The sequence below is a fragment of the Pipistrellus hanaki genome, assembly GCF_964339955.1.
Source record: "Pipistrellus hanaki genome assembly, chromosome: 12".
In the NCBI taxonomy this organism is placed as follows: domain Eukaryota; kingdom Metazoa; phylum Chordata; class Mammalia; order Chiroptera; family Vespertilionidae; genus Pipistrellus; species Pipistrellus hanaki.
This window is the reverse complement of record NC_140514.1, coordinates 21,233,752-21,255,290: the sequence shown is the minus strand read 5'-3', so window position 1 is coordinate 21,255,290 and position 21,539 is coordinate 21,233,752.

The following is a 21,539-nucleotide window of genomic DNA, read 5'->3' as shown; positions in this document are numbered from 1 at the left end:
GGTTGCAAAAGTGATCAGAAAAGTCCCAAGGTGTGGTGGCAGATCCTCTGACTCCCGAGGCCGGCAGGATCTTACAGGTCATTTCTGGAAGCCACTCACAATCTGGGGAGTGGGCAGCTGGGTAGAGAGAGTGCTAAAATGCAGGCTTTGAGAAATGATATCGTTCATGTTAAAAAGTTATGCCTTACTTGGCCACTCCCACCAGCTGGAGATTATATTCAGGAATTTGTCAGTTTGACAGCACAAGCATGCTGTCTCATTGATGTATAATTTTTATTATATTTCTCTGAACATCAGAACTTTTTCCTCCTTGTTTTTCATTTCTACCATTGTATTATTCTTAAACATTGCTCCTCCCTTCATGGGGTAAGTGATAGGGCAACTGGCAGGGGACAGGGCTTGATCTTAAAAAGCATTGGGGAGGCAGAACCAGTGCTAGGATGAGATGAGTGAGATACTTGACAAAGAAGCAAAGTTTAAAGGGTACCAATAAAGATAAACAATACTTTAATGCATTATTTTAAAATATGTTTTAATTTATTTTTAGCAAGATAGAAAGATGGATTGGCTGCCTTCTGCATGCCCCCCATAGGGGATGGAGCCCACAACCCAGGCATGTGCCCTGACCAGGCATTGAACTGGTAACCTCTTGGTGCATGGGGCAGTGTTCAGCCAACTGAGCCACACCAGCTGGACAATGCAATATTTTAAAAAATAAAAATACATGTAAATATTTAGAATGAACATACTCAAAGCTTAAAACATTTTAAAAATCGCATTAAAATATTACTTATATTACTGAGCTTATTGGCACCCCTGAAGTTTTATACTAAAAGATGAGTGCTTCACTTGCCTTCCCTTTAGCCCTGGCCCTGCTGTGAAGTCTAGAGAGGCAAGTATTTCATGAGGTTAGGGAGCTTTGAGTACATAGTGTTTCATACCTACTCTTTCTCTGGGTGAGTTCTGTCTTACCACACAAGCAAAGGGACTGGAAAACAGTGGCCACAATCCTTCCTCTCCAGTATGTTAAACAGGAAACCGTTTTTAGAATGATGGACACACTGAATTCAACTTTTTGAATAGTATCGTATCCCACCCCCAGACAAGACCCCCAAGTATATGAAATAGGGTCTGTAGCCATCTTGGTGAGTAGGCATTCTTAGAAGTGTTTTGTTCTTCTTTGCAACCTAAGTAAGGTTACAGGAAGGCAGCATCTGCCCCTTAGCAGACTGTTTGTTACACATGTGAATAATCACACTGTAATTCTCATGTGCAACCAATGGCAATGTGACCTCTACTTTCAATTATAAGTCTTTCCGTGGTGGGGTTTGGGAGAGTGGACTGTAACTAAAAGACTTGGCCAAACTGCCTGTTTTGAATTGGATGAATATGTATATGAAACGGGAGAATGCTAATAGTCTACATGCAAACATTGCTGATTTCCTGCCCTTTTGCATGCTTATTTCTAAATAAATCTCTCACCTCCCTACTCTCAAACTCGGCTAAATGAAAATGTGTATTCTCCAGGAGTGCCGCGGAAATGCCAGGTGGGAGCTTGTTTAGGGGAAGGCCCTCACATTTACTTGGGAAGGCCAGCAGATCTGGTCTAAAGTAATTCTCTGCTCCAGATTTCATGTGAAGAGAAAAAGAAGCACTTGCAGGAGGAAGATTTCGAATGTAAAATTCCAATCAGCCCTAACCGGTTTGGTTCAGTGGATAGAGTGTCAGCCTGCGGACTGTAGGGTCCCAAGTTTGATTCCAGTCAATGGCATGTACCTTGGTTGTGGCCACACCCCTGTGGGGAGTGTGCAGGAAGCAACTGATCAATGTTTGTAGCTCTCTATCCCTCTACCTTCCTCTCTCTAAAAAATCAATAAAATATATATTTTTTTAAATAAAATTCTAATCAGAAATTACTGTTTACTTCCTCCTTCTCTTGGTCCCTGTATATAGTCCTGACAGACAGACAGCCATTGATGTAGACATTGAGTAAAATGCCCCTTGGTTCCAGCTATGACTTAGTCATCTGGTTGTCTTTGGGAGAGGCTAAAGGAAAGGAAGAAAGATGATATAAAAAATTTTGCAAAGCTGAAACCGGTTTGGCTCAATGGATAGAGCGTTGGCTTGGGGACTGGAGGGACCCGGTTCGATTCCGGTCAAGGGCATGTACCTTGGTTGCGGGCATATCCCCAGTGGGGCATGTGCAGGAGGCAGCTGATCCGTGACTTTCTCTCATCGATGTTTCTAGCTCTCTATCTCTCTTCCTTCCTTTCTGTACAAAATCAATAAAATATATATTTTTTAAAAATCACAGAACTATTAAAAAAAATAAAAAATTTTGCAAAGGCCATCAAGATGGTGCTCCTCTCCTTTTATATAAAATTAAGGCTCATCTGGCTGGCATAACTAAGTGGTTGAGCGTCAACCTATGAACCAGGAGGTCATGGTCCGATTCCTGGTTAGGGCACATGCCTGGATTGCAGGTTAGATCTCCTATGTGAGGTGTGCAGGAGGCGGCTGATCAATAATTCTCTCTCATCATTGATGCTTCTACCTCTCTCCCTCTTCCTCCTCTCTGAAATCAATAAAAATACATATTTTAAAAAAATTAAGGCTCATAGGAAAAAGAACTGAAAGAGCAAGAGTCCCCAGGACAGTGTGATAAGTGCTGCTGTAGATGTAGGGAGCACCAGCCTCTGGGAGAGCACAGAGGACCAGTCCATTGCCTGGGTAGGCACCACCCGGAAGATCTAAGCTTTCCAAGAGGAGTTCTTCCTGAGGCAGAGAGGTAAGGGAAGAGCATGGAGCAACAATGGAAGAGTGTGCAGATCTCAGGTAGGTAAGAGCATGGCTCTTTGGGATGACAAGATACACCTGGCATGTGGCAGGCAGTACGATAAGGTAAGGCAGGTTGGACCAGATCATTAAGACCTTGTAAAACCTGCCAATGCTTTTGAACTCTTAAGAGACACTGGCCATGCTAAAGCGGGGAAGAGCATCATTGGAGTTAATACCGTAAAAAGACAATTTCGCAGGAATGGATATATTTCTCCTTTGTAATCTCCTCCCCCCACCCCCCAGAAGACTCACCCCAAAACAGGATGTGAGAAGATCCGAATCTAAAGATAATTTATAGTCCATCTGATCAAAAGTGAAACAGTCTGTGGATATTGTTTAGATCAGCTAAAAGAAGCAGGGAGGGGTGCCAGAACCTAAGACTAGAATGCTAATATCCACGCCCTTGTTGCTGTGCTTGTTGTTTATAGAATGCCAATGGCTCCGGCAAAGGTCTGCCTAGTCAGGATCTGTCATACATTCCACACATGCTCCCTGGAACAGAATTCAGCCACCCAGGCCATAGGATGGCAGCTACTGCAGCACATTGACACTAAAACCTTCCAGAGTTGTGTCGGTGTGGCCCTGCTCCAGCCTAACCCCCACCTGAGACCCAGTCCTGCTTCTAACCCAACCCAGGCCCACCTTCTTGTTACTGGCTTGTGTCTAGTCTGCCATGTCTTCTTATTTTAGCTCCATCTCTTTCTAGACTCCGTGGCAATGACCCAGACTCCAAGCCTCACTTACACCTGCAAGGAGGTGAAGGGATAGACGCAACACCATAGAGCTTAAATATGATTGTGGGCAACAGATGACCTGGTGCCTTTCCTTCCTCATTTCCCTTGACCCTGAGCCCCTCTCTTTCAATCACCATAGAGGAAATAGCATCCTGTACATCTTCTTTAGTTCTGATGTTGGATGTTGGTCTGCATCTTGGAACTTTTAAGAACATAAACCAATCCATGAACCTTTACTCAGTACCTGCTATGTCCCGGACACTGGGGCTTGTGCTCTAGGGAGGACAAAGAGTAGCTTGATTCAATTCTGGTCAAGGGCACATACCTCGGTTGCAGGCTCCATTTCACCCTGGTACGGACTTGTGTGAGAGGCAACCAATTGATGTATCTCTCTCACATCTATGTTTCTCCCTCCCCACCCTCACCCCCCACAACCCCTTCCACTCTCTCTAAAAATATCCTTGGGTGTGGATTCACAAAAAATAATAAATAATAAATAATAAATAAATAAAACAAAGGACTTTGTTGTTTCTCAATTTCTCTATTATCTTCTCTCCTGACACCCATTAGATATATTTTCAGCAGATGGTTTCATGATACCTGTACCAAGTGTAGCAGCTGTTTCAGCACGCTCCCTATGGATATCTTATCAATTAACAGATGACTAATCTGACTGTTCAGATTAGGTTATATATCGCTCACACATTCTGGACGTTTGGTTACTCCATTGCTACTCCTAATTTACCTTTCAGACTCCAGGGCAGGGAATAGTGTCTTTTGTCACAGGTAAAGATTATGCAGCGATAGCAAATGTAAAGCCAGAACTGTTTAAAATCACAGGAAAGATCTGATGCAGGGTGGCAAATCCTTCTCTCTTTTAAGGCAAGATCCCTCCAGGGGCCCAATCCTTATACCCTTAAGTGAAATTAAGGATTCTCCTCCCAACTCTCCCTCCCGTCCCTCCTCACTTCTTACTGCCCTTCCCTCTGCCTGCACGGCAATCTCCTTCTTTGAAAGGTCTTTACGTTAGGAGAATAAGAATGTCACAAATCTTGTTAGTTTTCCCTTTCCTTTCCCAGATGAGCTCCTAACCAATGGTTGGTTCGCAGTACTTGACGGACAGCAAGCGGGTACTGTAGTGATGAAGTCACTGGGCTGGTGGGCGGTGTCTCCAGGGCGCCTAGGAGCCCAAGACCACTGTGCTCTGCTCTGCAAGCCGACAGCGCCCCCTGGCGGGCATGAGCTCTCCTAGTCCGGTTCATCTCACGGTTTTGATGGCCTGGGCATCTTCTGCTCCAAAAACTAGGAGGAGCACTAGAAATAGTTAAAGAGGTCAAGAGGCAGACTACATGGCATGGGACATTGGCTTTCTCCACACGCCCATCATGAGCAGGAGCAAATACAGTCAAATGCACACCTGTTGGAGGAAAAAACTCCTGACATTTAATAATAATAATAAGTTAAAAAACAAAAACACAAAACAGCTAGGCTTCTCAAAGTGAAGAATTCTGCTCCTATCAATACTTTAGAGCGACAGGCCATACATTTGTCAACAAGGCCCATTCTGGATTCGGTGGCAGGGGGGAACAGAGATGAAGGAGAAGCAGTCCAGGTGTTTGAGAAGCTAAAACTTGAAGGTAAAGGAATGTTAGGGGCCTCCTCATGGACCACAGACACTGACCTTGCTTCCCCACCACCCCCTTGATTTAGAGTCTAAATGTTAGACTGTAGGTCAGTTCCTGAAGCTAAGGTGAGGGTTGTGAGAAATGGCCAAGGAATCCCCAGAATAGAATCTATTGGAAGTGGGAGGGATTGGGGCTCCCTCATAGATTGCTCCTCTCATTTCAGCAGATAACTTAGCTTTGTTTTCTGTTGGATGTTGGATGTTGAGAGGAGAGGAGCCACAGACGCCATCAGCTTGGGGGGTTGTGGGGGGAGGGAGATGGGTCATTCGACTTTTTGCCATCAAAACCAACAACCACTGAGGAAGGAAGGATGAGCACGATTCCTCCGGCACTCCAGCACTGATCACTTCAGCACAGAGCAGTATGGGGTGGAATCCAGCCTGGAAACTCGGGAACTTAGTTCTAGGATCTTGGGCAAACTACCTGCCTGTCAATGGACCATGGCTTCACTCAAATGTAACAAGAAGTTTGTGACAACTACCTTACAGAATATCAAGGGGTATTGCATTTCAGACAGGTACAGTCCCTGACAGAGTAGTTCTCAGGAAATTCCTTTCTATGTTGCACTCAATCCCTAAGGAACATTTCTCTTTTTTTTATTTCTAATATTATGCCATAGTGGTCTGAGAAGATGCTTGGTATATAATTTCAATCTTCTTGAATTTGGAGAGACTTTGCTTGTGACCCAATATGTGGTCTATTTTTGAAAATGTCCCATGTGCACTTGAGAAGAACGTATATTCTGTGGCTTTGGGGTGAAATGCTCTGAAGATGTCAAGTCCGTCTGATTTAGTGAGCTATTTAGGATTGCTGTTTCTTTGCTGATTTTTTGTCTAGAGGATAACATTTCTTTTTTTTTTTAATTCATTCTATCTCTAGCATTGATAGCACCCCCAATGTAGTCTCTTAACCAGCTGGCTCCTGGATAATAGGGTTTTGGTGTGAATGGTCCAGGAATACAAAAGGAATGCCCTAGGCCCTACAACCCACTAAAAATGGCCCTGAGATCAGGTATTGGGGGTGGGGGGTATCCCCATATACATTGCTCCTTCATACAACCAGAAAGAGGGCTGCAGGAAAGATTCAAGGAACTTGAATAAAATATAAATAATAAAGAAATAAGTCACGTGGCTAACCAGCTTCCCCTTGTAGTCCTGGTTGAGTTTTCCAGCCATTTAACCCAACTGGAACCCTAATTTACGTGTTCCCCCCATCAGTGGCTGTAAAGTAGTAATTATTTATCTCTGCCTCAGAGAACTAATGGTTAGCACACCCACAAGGCCTCCTGTCCTTCAACACGGGGTTGACACACGCACTGCTCTAATAGTTTGCATTCCCACCCAGACTCTCTCATCTTGTGGGAGCCAATGTTCCCACAAAATGGGAACAGTGCAACAACTGACCTCACGAGAGCAGTGCCAGTGCAGGAACTGACCCAGCCGACACAACACATAGCATGTCATTGTGGTTTTTCTCTAGCAAGAGAAAACGAAGAAGTGGTCAATGTTTCCCACGTTTTCCTCTGGTGACAGCCACACAACGGTCTGTGTTTGCCTGGGCCAGGGCATGAATATTCAACAACAAAATGGGCCGGGCTTGCAGAAGGCGTAGTGCAGTGGGAGGGGCACTTTCTAATGTATCACAATCCAAGTTCTGCTATTTGTTTCTTAAAATAGTAATCATAGTAGTAGTAGTAGTAGTTAGTAATACTAACAATAACAATAGTATAGTTAACTAACAACTATTTGGTTGAGAACCCTGTGCCAGGCAGTAACATTTTTATTTATTTATTTTTAAATATTTACTGATTTTAGAGAAAGAAGGAAGAGAGAGAAAGAGAAGAGTGAGAAACATCTATTTGTTGTTTCACTCTTTCATGCATTCATTGGTTAGTTTTTGATTCCTGATCAGAACATACAAGAACCCACAACCTTGGCGTATCTGGATGACTCTCTAACCAACTGGGCTATGCAGCCAGGGCCAGACAGTAACCTTTAACAACTCTTTTAAACCCGGAAACAATGCAATGAACTAGGTATTATCATATTTCTTCAATTGTAAGACACATTTTAAAATCACATTTTAACATCTTATCATGCATAATAAGAAAGTACTATATCATACCATAATTACAGGGGAGACTTTTTAAAAATCTCTTAGTAGTGCATACAATTATGGTGCTTTTTGCAGATGAAGCAACTCAGGTAGAGAAAAGCTAAGCAAGGTTCGCTAGGTTCTCTAGGAGTGGGATTACTGGAATATATAGCAAATACATACTTAACTTTGTAAGAAACTGCCATACTGTTTGCAGAGGGTCCATACCATTTTGTATTTATTTCCACTAGCAAGTTTCGGTTCCTCTGCACGCTCACTAGCGCTTGGTATTTTCAGTTGGGTTTGTTGTTGTTTTAACTTTAGTCATTCTAATAGGTGTGTAGTGGTATTTCATTGTGGTTTTTAATTTGTGTTTTCATAATGACTAATGATGTGGAGCATCTTTTCATGTGCTTGTCAGCCATCCTATGTCTTCTTTGGTGGTGTGTTTATTCAAATCTCTTGCCTATTTTTTTAAACTGGATTGTCCTACTGTTGAGTTTTTAAGTTTATTTTACATATTTTAAATACAACTCCTTTTTTGGAGATGTGATTTGTTAATATTTGCTCCCAGTTTATAGCTTGTCTTTTAGTTATCTTAATGGTGTCTTTTATAGGAAAAAAAAGTTGTAATTTTTGTGAAGTCCAATGTATCTTTTTTTTTCTTTTATGGACTGTTTTTTATGTCATATCTTAAAACTCTTTGCCTAACGTAGGTCACAATCTTTTTCTCCTATGATTTTTTAAATTAAAAATTCATACTTCTGCCAAAACTGGTTTGGCTCAGTGGATAGAGTGTTGGCCTGCGGACTGAAAAGTCCCGGGTTCGATTCCGGTCAGGGGCATGTACCTTGGTTGCGGGCACATCCCCAGTGGGGGGCATGCACGAGGCTGCTGATCGATGTTTGTAACTCTCTATCCTTCTCTCTTCCTCTCTGTAAAAATATATTAAATATATATATTTAAAAAATTCATACTTTTGATTTTACATTTAGATCTATGACTCATTTGAGGTTAATTTTTCTATAAATTACAATCTTATGTGTAGGTTAAAGTTTTATTTTTTTTAAATGGATGTTTCATTTGTTGAAAGAATGATCCATTGAATTGCCTCCATATCTTTGTCAAAAGTCAGTTGGTCACAAATTATACACTTAAAAATGATTAAAATGGTAGTTTTTATGTTATGTGAACTTTATGTTACTAAAATAATTTATCGTTAAAAATCCATTGATCATATTTGTGAGGACCTATATATATATTTTTTAATTGATTTTTTACAGAGAGGAAGGGAGAAGGATAGAGAGATAGAAACATCGACCAGCTGCCTCTTGCACATCCCCCACTGGGGATGTGCCCGCAACCAATGTACGTGCCCTTGACCGGAATCGAACCTGGGACTCTTCAGTCCGCAAAATGATGTTCTATCCAATCAGCCAAACCGGTTTCGGCAAGGACCTATTTCTTAACTCTTTTACTTTCTTTCATTGCTCTGTGTGCCTAAACTTTCTCTAGTACCACACTGCCTTACTTGTTTAGCTTTAATTGAGTTTTAAGATCATGTATTGTGAGTCCTCTAACTTTGTTTTTTCCCCAAAAAAAATTATTTTGATTATTCTAGGTCTCTTGCTTTTCCATATACATATTAATTTATTTTTTTAAATATATTTTTATTGATTTCAGAGAGGGAGGGAGCAGGAGAGAGATAGAAACATCAATGATGAGAGAATCATTGATCGGCTGCCTCCTGCACACCCCTTGTTGGGGATCGAGCCCACAATCCTGGCATGTCCCCTGACTAGGAACTGAACCATGATGCTCTATCCACTGAGCCAAACCGGTTTCAGCTCCATATACATTTTTAATCAGCTTGCCTATATATAACAAAAATCCTGCTGGGATTTTGATTGTTATTATATTAAATCCATAAAATCAATTTGGGCCCTGCAGGATTGTCAGATAATATTCAGGACATCCAGTTAAATTTGAATTTAAGATAAACAATGAATAAATATTTAGCATACAAAATTGCAAATATTGTATAGACATAATTATGCTAAAATTATGCATTATTTACTAGTATCTGGAATTCAAATTTAACTTGATATTCCATAAATTTTTTTTTTCTAAATCTGGAAACAGTTTGGGATGAATTAACATTTAACTATTTAAATGTTCTGGTTTATGAACACAGTATTTCTCTTTCTTCATTTAGGGCTTCTTTGATTTCCTTCATCAATATTTTTAGTTTTTAGCATAGAGATTGTCACATGTTTATGTATTGCATTCAATACATTTGAAATTACATTATAAATATCATGTTACGAGATCTTATATCTCATTTAAAACCTATGGAGAACACACATTTTTTGTTTGTCTGTTTTAATAGTCAATAGTCCTATTAAGTTCAGTCTATAAATTCTAATTTGCTTCCTATGGGCTATGATTTCAATGTCCAACTTTCAAAGACTGCTGTACTATTCAAATCTGTCCCACATGAGTGCCACTCAATGACAATCTGGGATGTATGTGGGTAATCTCTGTAGTTCAGATCTCTAAGTCTTTGGTATAAGTTTAGGGCCCTATCTATACATGTGCAGCTCAGGAATTAATACTAGTACATTACATTATGGAATACCTTTCCTGAGCTACCTCCTCCCTGATTTCCAAGGGTCCTCCTTCCTGGTATTCTGATTAGGAATCCAGAGCATTAGTCTCCCTGCTCTGCCATTCATTTTCTGTAACTGAGTCTATCTTCTGGAGCCAAGTGGCAGGATACATAGAGGGAAAATAAACAATAGAGATTCTCCTTCTATTCTTTTTTTAAAAATATATTTTATTGATTTTTTTTACAGAGAGGAAGAGAGAGGGATAGAGAGCTAGAAACATCAATGAGAGAGAAACATCGATCAGCTGCCTCTTGCACACCCCTTACTGGGGATGTGCCTGCAACCAAGGTACATGCCCTTGACCGGAATTGAACCTGGGACTTTTCAGTCCACAGGCGACACTCTATCTACTGAGCCAAACCGGTTTCGGCATCCCTCTATTCTTATGACAGTCTTCTCCCTCTGGGTTTTAGGTGCCTATTGGCATTCACTGCCATCACTTCCCAGGCTGCCATCCATCTGTCACAAAATTACAGTTTTGTATCTGGCACTTGTCTTGGGCTGAGGTGGGGAAAAAGGTAAAAAAAAAAAAAGGCAGGGGGGTTTTCTCAAATCTCTGTATCCCATATGGGTCCTCTTTTCTGCTCCTCAATCTAGAAAGAACAGGCTTTCCTTGGGAAATGCCTGGTACACAGTTTCAGGACTTGGCCTTTGTTTGAACCCAGACTAGAGGTATGGTTATTCCCTCACACATCTCCTACCCTCATATGTCTGCCACCATTTTTTTTTTCCATCTTCAGATAGATTTTCCAAGCATTCTGTGTAGGTTTTTTAGTTGTTTACTCCATCTTTCCAGAACTGGAAAGCCCCAACCTATGTAGATTTAAGTTTGAATAGATTTAAAACATGTACCATTGTATTGTGCAAGTATAAATAAACAATAAAATTGTAAAAGAATGAGGAAAAACTTCCATTTTTAATTCAGATGGATTAAGAGGTGATGGATGTCAGGCAATAATGAGAATGAACCCTTTGGGATGGAAAACAAAGTAAGCCCTATCATCCACCCAGCGTGATGTCTGGGGGGGATTTCCAGAACCTGGATGGCTGCTGAGCTGATGAGGTGGAACTGGCAGTCCGAGGTGATCCCAGGCGCTAGAGCTTGTACAACATAGTGCTGAAGAGATAACTGTACAGAGGGGCCACTCTGAATATAGGAAGGGGTCTCCTCAAGTATTCACCTGTGTACTGATGAGCACATGTAGGAGGGGGAACTTCCTGCCTAGGAAAAACCTGAAAGGAGTAGAGGGAACGGCGCCTGGTGCTCCTACAGGGCCAGGAAGAGTGCTTCTCTCCACCAGCCAGAAGGCGAAACCTCATGATTCAAGGGGCACCAAGCAGAGTCATTGGAAAGATCTTGTCTTGGTAGTGAGGAATAATTAGCCCTAGACTGAGCACGACTCTAGCTCTGCCTAAGAATTTCAAAAAATAAGACCCCAAATGTTTCAACTATTTCTAAGTAACTTAACTGTGCCTCAGGCTTAAGAATATTTAAATAAAAACAAAACTATCCATTGTGTAACCAGTTAAAATTTAGCAGACATCCAATCGAAAATTACCAAGTATGCAAAGAAACCAGGCAATATGTCCCATAATGAGGGGGGGAAAGCAATTGCAATCAGCACAGATGTTAGAATTAGAGGTAAAGGCATTAAAACAGCTATTATAACAGTAGTCAATATCTTCAAAAGGTAAAACAGGGACAGTGAATATTTCAAAGACCCAAATCAGACATCTAGAGATATAAGCAACAATGTCTGAGAATAAAAACACATTGGATGGGATTAATGACAAATTAGACATGGTAGAAAAAAGGACTGAGTGAATTTGAAGACATAGCAATAGAAATGATCCAAAATGAAACAGAAAATAGTAACTGCTATCCTGGAAGCAATGGCTCAGGACAAACTTTTCTCATTCTCAGGGTGTACAACACCATGGGCCCTGTCTCTCTGAGAGCCTGCAAGTTTCCAGAAGGAGAAGGATGTGTTTGGTAGATTCATTCCCCCAGATAACTCTGCCCAGGTAGCTGACGTAGCTATGCAAGTACTGTGAGTCTGACCTTATGTTAGGTATTTACATACACAATCTTATTTAATGTTCACAAAAATCATAAACGGTAAGTGGTAGTATTGTCCCATTATGGTAAAACTGGGGCTAGGGGGAGGGACTATGATGTGCCCATGATCACACAGTTTTATAAGTGCTAGAGAGAAGATTCAAAGTGGTCTATTTGGCTCCAAGCCCATGTTTTCTACCTACTACACAAAATTGCTACCTTCTGTGGATGTTAGGAAAAGCTCAAGACTGGAGACAAAGAATGAGTGAAGGTAGCATTCTATCACTCTGTCCCCACAGGCAGCAGAAAAAATGTCTCTGAAGTCCCTGGAAAGAAGCAACCATCTGACGAGATGAGTCTGGGCTAACTGTGAAGGAAAGAGCAACACGGTACCTGTGAAACTACATATGCACTGGGGACCTGCGCTACTCAGTAACTCTGGGATCATGGGTCACTTGGAAATGAAAAGGTAAGGATAGGTGCCTATCTCGGGTGAGGGAGGCATGTTTAAACCCAGGTCTGGTGACCAGTATAGGTGTGAGCCAAAACTCTGTTTGTAAAAGGAGGCAGTGCTGTTGATTTTTCTTTTTCCACTTCCCTGTGCTTCAGTCCCCTCCCTCGCCTGCAGAATTTGCCATCCTGGAAAATATAAGCTCGACCTGCCTATCTGGGCCAGTAGCTTCCAGGGTGGCACAACCAAGAACAGAGCCAGAGTCTCTCTTTCCCTCCAATTCTTGTAACCCATTCCCCAGGAGCACCAGCTTAGAGAAAAAGATTAAGCTTGCCAAAATGAATATAAGTTTTTAACCTCCCCCCCCCCCCGCCCTAATTTCTTGGTTACTATCATCAATATATCTCTTGCATCCAAAAGTTTGCTAAAATCTTGCTTCCTTCTCACTGCCTCCTATTTCTCTTAGGAGAGAATTTTTCTTTTCCAGGAAACTGTCCAATTTCCAAACCAAGCAACCACACACTTGTTCCTTCCATTAATAAGCTTGGTTCAGAAAAGGCGGGTGCAAAGCTGTCTCTGGAGAACCGAGCTGGGAATATGTATTAAAACTAGTCTTTCCTTCACTGGTTTGTTTGCTCTGATTAGCTTTGAAGTTTACCCAAAACTTCCCTGGTCACCGCCCAGCAGGATCTATTTACCTGCAGCTCAACTTTCCATGGAACAATTCTTTTAGAACATGGATCGGATCCAGGTTCTAGGTCCCTGCTTAACAGCAGCTGTGTAATTCAGGGTGAGTCACTGAATGGCACTGAGCCTCAGTGTCCTCCTCATCCATATGAAAGAGGTGAGTCATTCCGTCAAACAAGAGAAGGTATACAACAGTACACTGAAAATCCCAGAAGTCACAGCAGATGAAAATAAAATCACTGTGAAAATCCTTGCCCCATCAGGATGTGAATTGGACTACTAACCAAATTAGCAGAGATAGATTAACAGGAGAAAATCAAAGCTTAATACATACCCATGGGGAATTCACATAGGCATGATGATCATTCCATGAACATTCCAAAGACAGCCCTGACTGGATAGCTCAGCTGGTTAGGACATTACCCCAATCCAGCAAGGTTGTGGGTTCAATCCCTGGTCAGGACACATAGAAGACGCAACCAATGAATGCATAAATAAGTGGAACAACAAATAGATCTATCTACCTATCTACTATCTATCTTTTTATCTCTCTCTCTCTTCTCTTCTCCTCTCTCTAAAATAAAAAAATTAAATACAATGTCCCTAATTAAAAAAATAAAAACATCAGACATTTTTCTTACATAAACAAACTCTATATTTTCCAAATTCTTCAGATTATATTTATAACATATAGTTATATATTATATAGTCATAACCAGGTTATAGTTAAAATGTAATTCATAGAAAGGAACTCAGGAATCAATAAATGCGATCTTCTTATTTTAGAGAAGGAAAAACAAAATGAAGTGATGGGCCCAAGGTCATTAAATAGTGACAGAGACAGGGCATGAATCCAGTCCCATTTCCACCTAGCTATGTCTGTTTTTCTTCATAGTATGTCTGTTGTTCTTCTTAGTTATGTTTGTTCTTCACTTGTAGCACAGGTAAAGGGAACAATCAATTGACTGGTGACTGAGTATAGCAACCAACCATCTCTTCAGTTCTTTCCCTGCATCTTAGCCACAACCTAGGTGTGGCAAAACATTTCTGGTGAAGCTATTCTGATTCCTTCTAATCACTTCTTTTTCTTTAAAATATTTTTAAAGTATGACATTTTTTTCTGGTGAAGCTATTCTAATTCCTTCTAATCACCTCTTTTTCTTTAAAATATTTTTAAAGTATGACATTTTTACTTTCAAAATACTAATAAGCCATATTTTAATAATGTATTTTAAAGCTTGTTGTAAATGGGAAATGTGACTGGTTTGCATTTCCTATCATCTACATTTTTCACTTTTGTAAAATCTCTTACCCCATCTTCAGTCACCTTTTCTTTCCTTCATCATTTCACAAAAATTCCCAAGAATGATTTTGTCACATTTGTGTGTTTTAGTGCTATGTGTTTGTATTTGTTCAGTCTCAGACACTTTCTAGATACCATATTACTGTTTTTCCCCCTATTATGGCAAACTTGAGTCCTTTATCGTATTGTCCTACACTTTCCTTTGAAGATCTTTATCCTTGGGGAAGAAAAGAGCAAAGTAATGTTTATTGTGTTTCTTACTTCAGACATCACAGTTTATTCACTAGATTTTCCAAAGAGTATTCTATTCCTTGCTTTATCACTTTCTTACTTAACACATATTCATCAAAGTCTTATTTTCACAGTTCTCCCACATTAAAGTAAGGAAGAAAATGCCTTAGCTACTGATATGAAATAAGCTCCAAGATGTGTTGTTGAGTGAATCAAGCACAGAATCATGAAAATAGGCTATTATCTTTTGTGTAAAATTTCAAAGAAGAACATAGACCACATTTAATTGATTCTAAAATGCACAGATTTTTACATTTTTGATATTTATAAAACTAGAATTCATTATACAATAGGTGTCAAATCATAGTTTAATAGGCAGGGCTTTAAAATGTTTTTTTTTGTAGTAGTATAATAATCCTATATAATAAAGAGCTTATATGCAAATGATCATCACACTCTAGCGTCCTTGTGCCCTCCCGCCGGGGCCAGGGGACCTGAGGCCAGTCTGGGGGAACTGTGGTTACACACACACACACACACACACCGTCCTGCAGGGTTTGTCAGGCGTGGGGCTGGCCAGGTCTGAGTCTTGTGCGATTTTGAGGCATGCATGAGGGGGTGGGACTTGACTCTGTGTCCTGGGGCATGCCCCAGACTCTAACAGGAGGGAGATTTTCATATACATTTTACTAATTTTCTTTTATCTCTGACACTTCTATATAAAGTGCAAATGGCAATATTAAAATATTTCCTCTAATTAATTCTTTTTTAATGTGCATGAATTTTGTGCACCAGGCCACTGGCCTGGTGGAACAATGGAATGACTGAATGACTGAATGACTGAAATGGAACAATGGAATGACTGAATGACTGGTCGACCAGTCACTATGATTCACACTGACACTCAATGCAAGAGCTGCCCCCGGAGGGATCAGTGCACTCCCACAACCCGGGCCAGCCAACCTCCTGCTGCCACTCCTCCCAGCCGGTCCCAGTTGGACCTAATCAGGACTGTGCGAGATGGCCTCAATGACCCCAATCGCTGGCAGGCTGAGGGACCCCCACCTGTGCATGAATTTGTGCACTGGGCCTCTAGTATAATTATATTACAGTATGTATATTATATATACTATGTAATTATATAAAATAGCATATATGTTCATAATATATATCCTATATAATAAAAGCCTAATATGCAAATTGTTCCCTCTACCAGAAGTTTGACTGGGAGTTCGACCAGGGGGTAGGGCCAGTGGCTGCAGTGGCGGCAGAAGGGAGGTGCCTCCATCCAGCAAGCACTATGGGCCTTCTAGATAATAATAATAATAATAATAATAATAATAACAATAACAGTCTATCTTGTAATCAATGACATCCTATGTTTGATCGAATATATTGTTTCATTTGACTGCATATGCAAAGAATTTTCTCTGGGAGAATATGCAAGAAACTTACTCATAGGGAGGGGTACTGCGTGACTGGTGAACAGAGGCAACAGAATTTCTATAGCATTCCCTTTTGTATCTTTCACATATTGAATTACAAAGTTCCGTTAACTAATAAAACATTTGAAGAATATGTTAAAATTTGAAAAGTGCAACTTGACATGAATCTTCTTGACACCACTATTTTGTTCAAATTTGCTTTTGTTCCTAGGATTGGTCAATGAGCACCGCAAAGGTAGGCTGTGCCGTTGCATGCACTGCTCTTCACCCAGAGTCTCTCTATTGCCATGTGACATCATCCCTAGGTTTGTGTCATTTGTAAGTCATCAACCAGATGTTTGTTGGTTAAAAATTTATTATAGCTGCCGAAACCGGTTTGGCTCAGCGGTGGAGCGTCAGTCTGCGGACTGGGGGGTCCCAGGTTCGATTCCAATCAGGGGCATGTGCGTTGGTTGCGGGCACATCCCCCGAGGGGGGTGTGCAGGGGGCGGCTGGTTGATGTTTCTCTCTCATCGACGTTTCTAGCTCTCTATCTCTCTCCCTTCCTCTCTGTAAAAAATCAATAAAATATATATATAAAAAATTTAGTATAGCTGTTACTCTCATTGTAATGAGACCTTTCTACTGAATTGTTATGAAATTGTTCCATAAGACAAGGTATAAATATATCAGATGCTATGCTTTTATTAGTATTTCCAGGAGCATCTAGAGATGTGAGAGGACAAATATCTTGAAAAGAAAAACAGTTTGTCACCAATGTACTTGGCAACAATTGAGTTACCATGATAGCTCATATATGATGTTTGCTAAATGAACCAGGAGGGAACTGCAATGAATGACTGTAAGATGTTAGCAGGTTACGTGTGTCATTAAAATAGTGTTGTTAATTCATTCCTGTTAAAGAGGATATTTAGAAATGCAAATAGCCACTTGCCAGACCACTCTGAATGTTTTATATGTGCAAAAATAATAGAGTCTCAAGTAAGCAAAAATCCTAGCCATCTTGGTGGCAAAGAATAACTATTAACCAAAACAGAGCTGAGATTTCAGGCCTTTTCCAAACAGAGCTCAAAAAGTTTAATGAAGGCCAGAAGTAGGATTTCCAGGGCCAGAGCTTTTCAAGTTGACAGAGATGAGATTAGGTCCAAACCAATGCTGGTTGGTGTGGATAAGAGCAGATTCCAAGGTGACTACCATCAATTCCTCTTGGCACTTGTGGTTCCCTTTTATTGGCAGGCTTAAAGGCCCAGCAGTAAAATGAACAATTTTTGGTGGTTTCTGTGTTAGGGGTACAAATACAAGACTTACTAGAATTAGGATAATTTTAGTAATTATCAAATTTACTTTTAGTAAAATTTGTTATTTAATGTGCAACTAATAAAACATTTCCTTGTGATGAGAACTTCTAAGGTCTATTATCTTAGTAATTTTCAAATATACAATATAATGTTGTTAACTATGAGTCATTCTGTTGTAAATTATATCTCCAAAACCTATTTATCTTATAACTGGAAGTTTTTACTATGTTATGAAACAGTCTGGGGACATTATCTTTAATACACCTTTGAATACGCACACTTACTTATCCAGAATCTGTCTCTCTGGAAACCAGTTTATCTCATTTATTTACCAAAAGATTATGTAAAATATTTGCAACATTAGTCCTAGCTGGTTTGGTTCAGTGGATAGAGCGATGGCCTGAGGGCACATGTGAGCTCGATCCCCAACAGGGGGAGTGCGGGAGGCAGCCAATCAATGATTTTCTCCCATCACTGATGTTTCTATCTCTCTCACTCTCCCTTCCTTTCTGAAATCAATAATATATATAATAAATAAAATATTTACAACATTAAAAAAATTGGGGGGGGGAGGTGGTTTGTTAAGTAGCAATAGGTAACTAATACATAGAGGTTTAGTTGAAATAAGTAACTACCTCTAAGTGTCCTAAATCAAGTGTACAGTAAGAATTAGACTTGTCTTTGGGTAAAATGTAGAAGAACCTCTTGGTGTCCTCACTCACGTAATTCCTACCTTAAACTCATTAAACTAGGGGCTAGGGATAGGAATCACCATTTTTAAAAAGCTCTGCCAGTGATTCATATATGCTTTAAATTTGAGAAGTACTAGCTAATGCTTTCTGGAAACAGGCCTGAAAGTTATAGAAATTATAGACCTGGATCTCCTAACTGATAAAGCTCAAGTTATTAAAGACCCTTATATATGCAATACGTACTTCTGTTAAACTCTAACTTTCAGGATCTGTCAGAATTTTCTTGGTGAACTATTTGGATTTTTTTACACTCAGATAAGGTGTAGTCTAAACAAAATACTCAGTTAGGCTGTGTGAACATGATGGCTTCACTAACTTCCCACAGTATCGCTAAAGTTTATGGATGCCACTTTCTCAAATGCATTCCTTTGAGGTGATAAATTTATGTATCTCAGGCTTATAGTTTTCTCATCTTTCACTGTGAAATTAGGTCATTATTCTGCAAAGATGTTTTCTGTTTACAGTGACGTTGGTTTCAGGAAAATTCACGTGTGTAAGAATGTTGGTGTTTCTGATACCATCTATTAGCTAGCCTCTTGAAGGAATCATTTTTCTGTGTGCTATTGGGCCAGCAGCTGCCTGTGATAACTTGTTACTCTCAAAGCTAAGTGCCATATTTTATGAAGGACTAGTGTCCACAACAAATGAAGGACTCTCATAATTCAACAAGCAAAAAATCCAGTTAAAATTTGTCCAAAGAGCCGAAACCAGTTTGGTTCAGTGGACAGAGCATCAGCCTGCAGACTGAAGGGTCCTGGGTTAGATTCCAGTCAAGGGCATGTACCTTGGTTGCGGGCACATCCCCAGTAGGGGGTGTTCAGGAGGTAGCCAATTGATGTTTCTCTCTCATCAATATTTCTAGCTCTCTATCTCTCTCCTTCCTCTCTGTAAAAAATCAATTATATATATATAAATCAATTAAATATATATAAATATATATATATTTAAAATTTGTCAAAAGATTTGAAAACTTTACCTAAGAAGATATATTGGTGACAAATAAATACATTATATTAGTCATTAAGGAATGCAAATTGAAACTTTAGTGAGATACTCCTAAATATCAATAAATGGCAAAAACAAAAACAAACAAATAAAACAAAAAACAAACGTGACAATATCAAGTCCTGGCAAGTTTGTGAGCAATTGGATCTCTCCTGCATTGACGGTGGGAATGCGAAATAGTATTTGAAAATTAATTTAGTAGTTTCTTATAAAGCTAAATACTCATCATATGACTCAGCAATACTGTTCATAGTTATTTATTTACCCAAGAGAAATGAAAACATATGTCCACACAAAATCTTATACATCAATGTTTATAGTAGCATTATTAATGATGGCCAAAAAGTGGAAAAAACCCTAAGTGTCTATCAGCTGCTAAACAGATCAACTGTAGTATGCCCACATATTGGAATGCTAACTGGCAATAGAAAGAAATAGACCAGTGAGACATGCAACAACATGGATTAATCCCTAATGCATTATATTAAGAAGAAGAATTGTGCTTCTGTTTACATGACAATCCAGAAAAATTATAATTATTGGAACCTAGAACAAATGAGTTCTTGCCAGGGCTGAGAGAAGATTAACTTACAAAGGGCATTTTTTATGTGATAGAAATGTTTTATATCTTTTAAAAATATATATACTTTGTATTGATTTTTTACAGAGAGGAAGAGAGAGGGATAGAGAGTTAGAAACATTGTTGAGAGAGAAACTTCTATCAGCTGCCTCCTGCACACCCCCTACTGGAGATGTGCCCGCAACCAAGAAACATGCCCTTGACCAGAATCGAACCCGGGACCCTTCAGTCCACAGGCTGATGATCTATCCACTGAGCCAAACTGGTTTTGGCAAATGTTTTATATCTTACTTGTGGTGGTGGCTATATGACTGTATGTGTTTGTCAGAATAAAAAGTTGAGTTTTCCTTTATGTAAATTATACTCAATAAACCAGACATTAAAGCAAAAATAACAACCACACACACACACACACACACACACACACACACACTTAAACATAGGTTAATCTGACACACATTGCTTTTCCAAAATTGAATTCCAGTCCGAGTGTGAAGCTTCTGGTATTAGAATTCTGACTACAGGCATCTTGGATGAGTGTTTCAAACCAGTTGTTTGCAGGACTGTTTCAGTTCATTAAGCTCAAAGGTGGACCACAGGTATTACAAAGAATTAGTTATGATGTACAGAGTCTCCAGATATGGCTCTCCGTGGTGATGAACAAAATAAACCTGGCCCCACGATGCTGCCTTTCACCCCTTCCCTTCCACCTAGCCAGTCATGCCATCATTAGGGTTCCAATGAACCCTTCAGGGTTTCTATGGTTAAATCTCAGGTTATTAAGTGAATATTTTAGGCCTCCTAGGTGGTCCCTAGACACTACTCAGGGGAGATAAACTCACTAGAAGAAAATTCTGCTCATGCATGCAACAGAATGCCTTCAGCCAGCGAATTTGCCAGATAGGTGATGAGTAGAACAGTGAGCTGTGTATTAGATACAATATTTTACCTACGGTTCTGGATTTTATTTTTTTTAATCTAGCTTGTGATTGCATTCATTACAAAGTACTTCGAGGATTTGTAAAACGTAAGTGGGGAAAAACACTGCATTTCCGTTTTCAGCTAAAGAGAGAAATTATATTCTAGTTTAGTATGTAGTTCCCATTATTTTACTTCATGTAAGATAAATTTAAATGTATGTAATCCTTTTATGCTTGAATACCCATTTCCTTGAAAAATCTGCACAACTGATTTCCTCAGGCTTCAATGATACCTCTTTAAGATCTGTTCAATAGTCATTCAAAACTCAGGATTTTAATCCCTTGAATCTTTTTTTCTTTTCTTTCTTTTTACACATAAGGCAGACAGACTTTCTCTGGGCTGTAACAATGTCTTCAGCATGAGACTAGCACTTTGGAATGGTGCTCTGCTCCCAGACAGACTGAAAAAGTCACAGGACAAGCCAAGTTTGGGAATGCATCTACAGGCCTATTCTACCTCACTTAACAAGAAGCCCTTGTCTCATTTGGGAAATAGAGGCAGTCCTTCTCTTATACTGTATTTTGCAGGAAGTATCTAAGTTCCTGGCTGAGTTATTGAGACAAGCCCATTGAAGCCAATGAGTTTTATCGTTTAGGAATGTGAGTTTTTGACAGTGGGGTAGTAGATGGGCAAGGCTAATACGCAAATTTATAAAATAGGGCTCGGTTTCAGTTTACTCCGGTGTATAAGACCACCCCCCCTAATTTTACAGTTAAAACATAGGTTT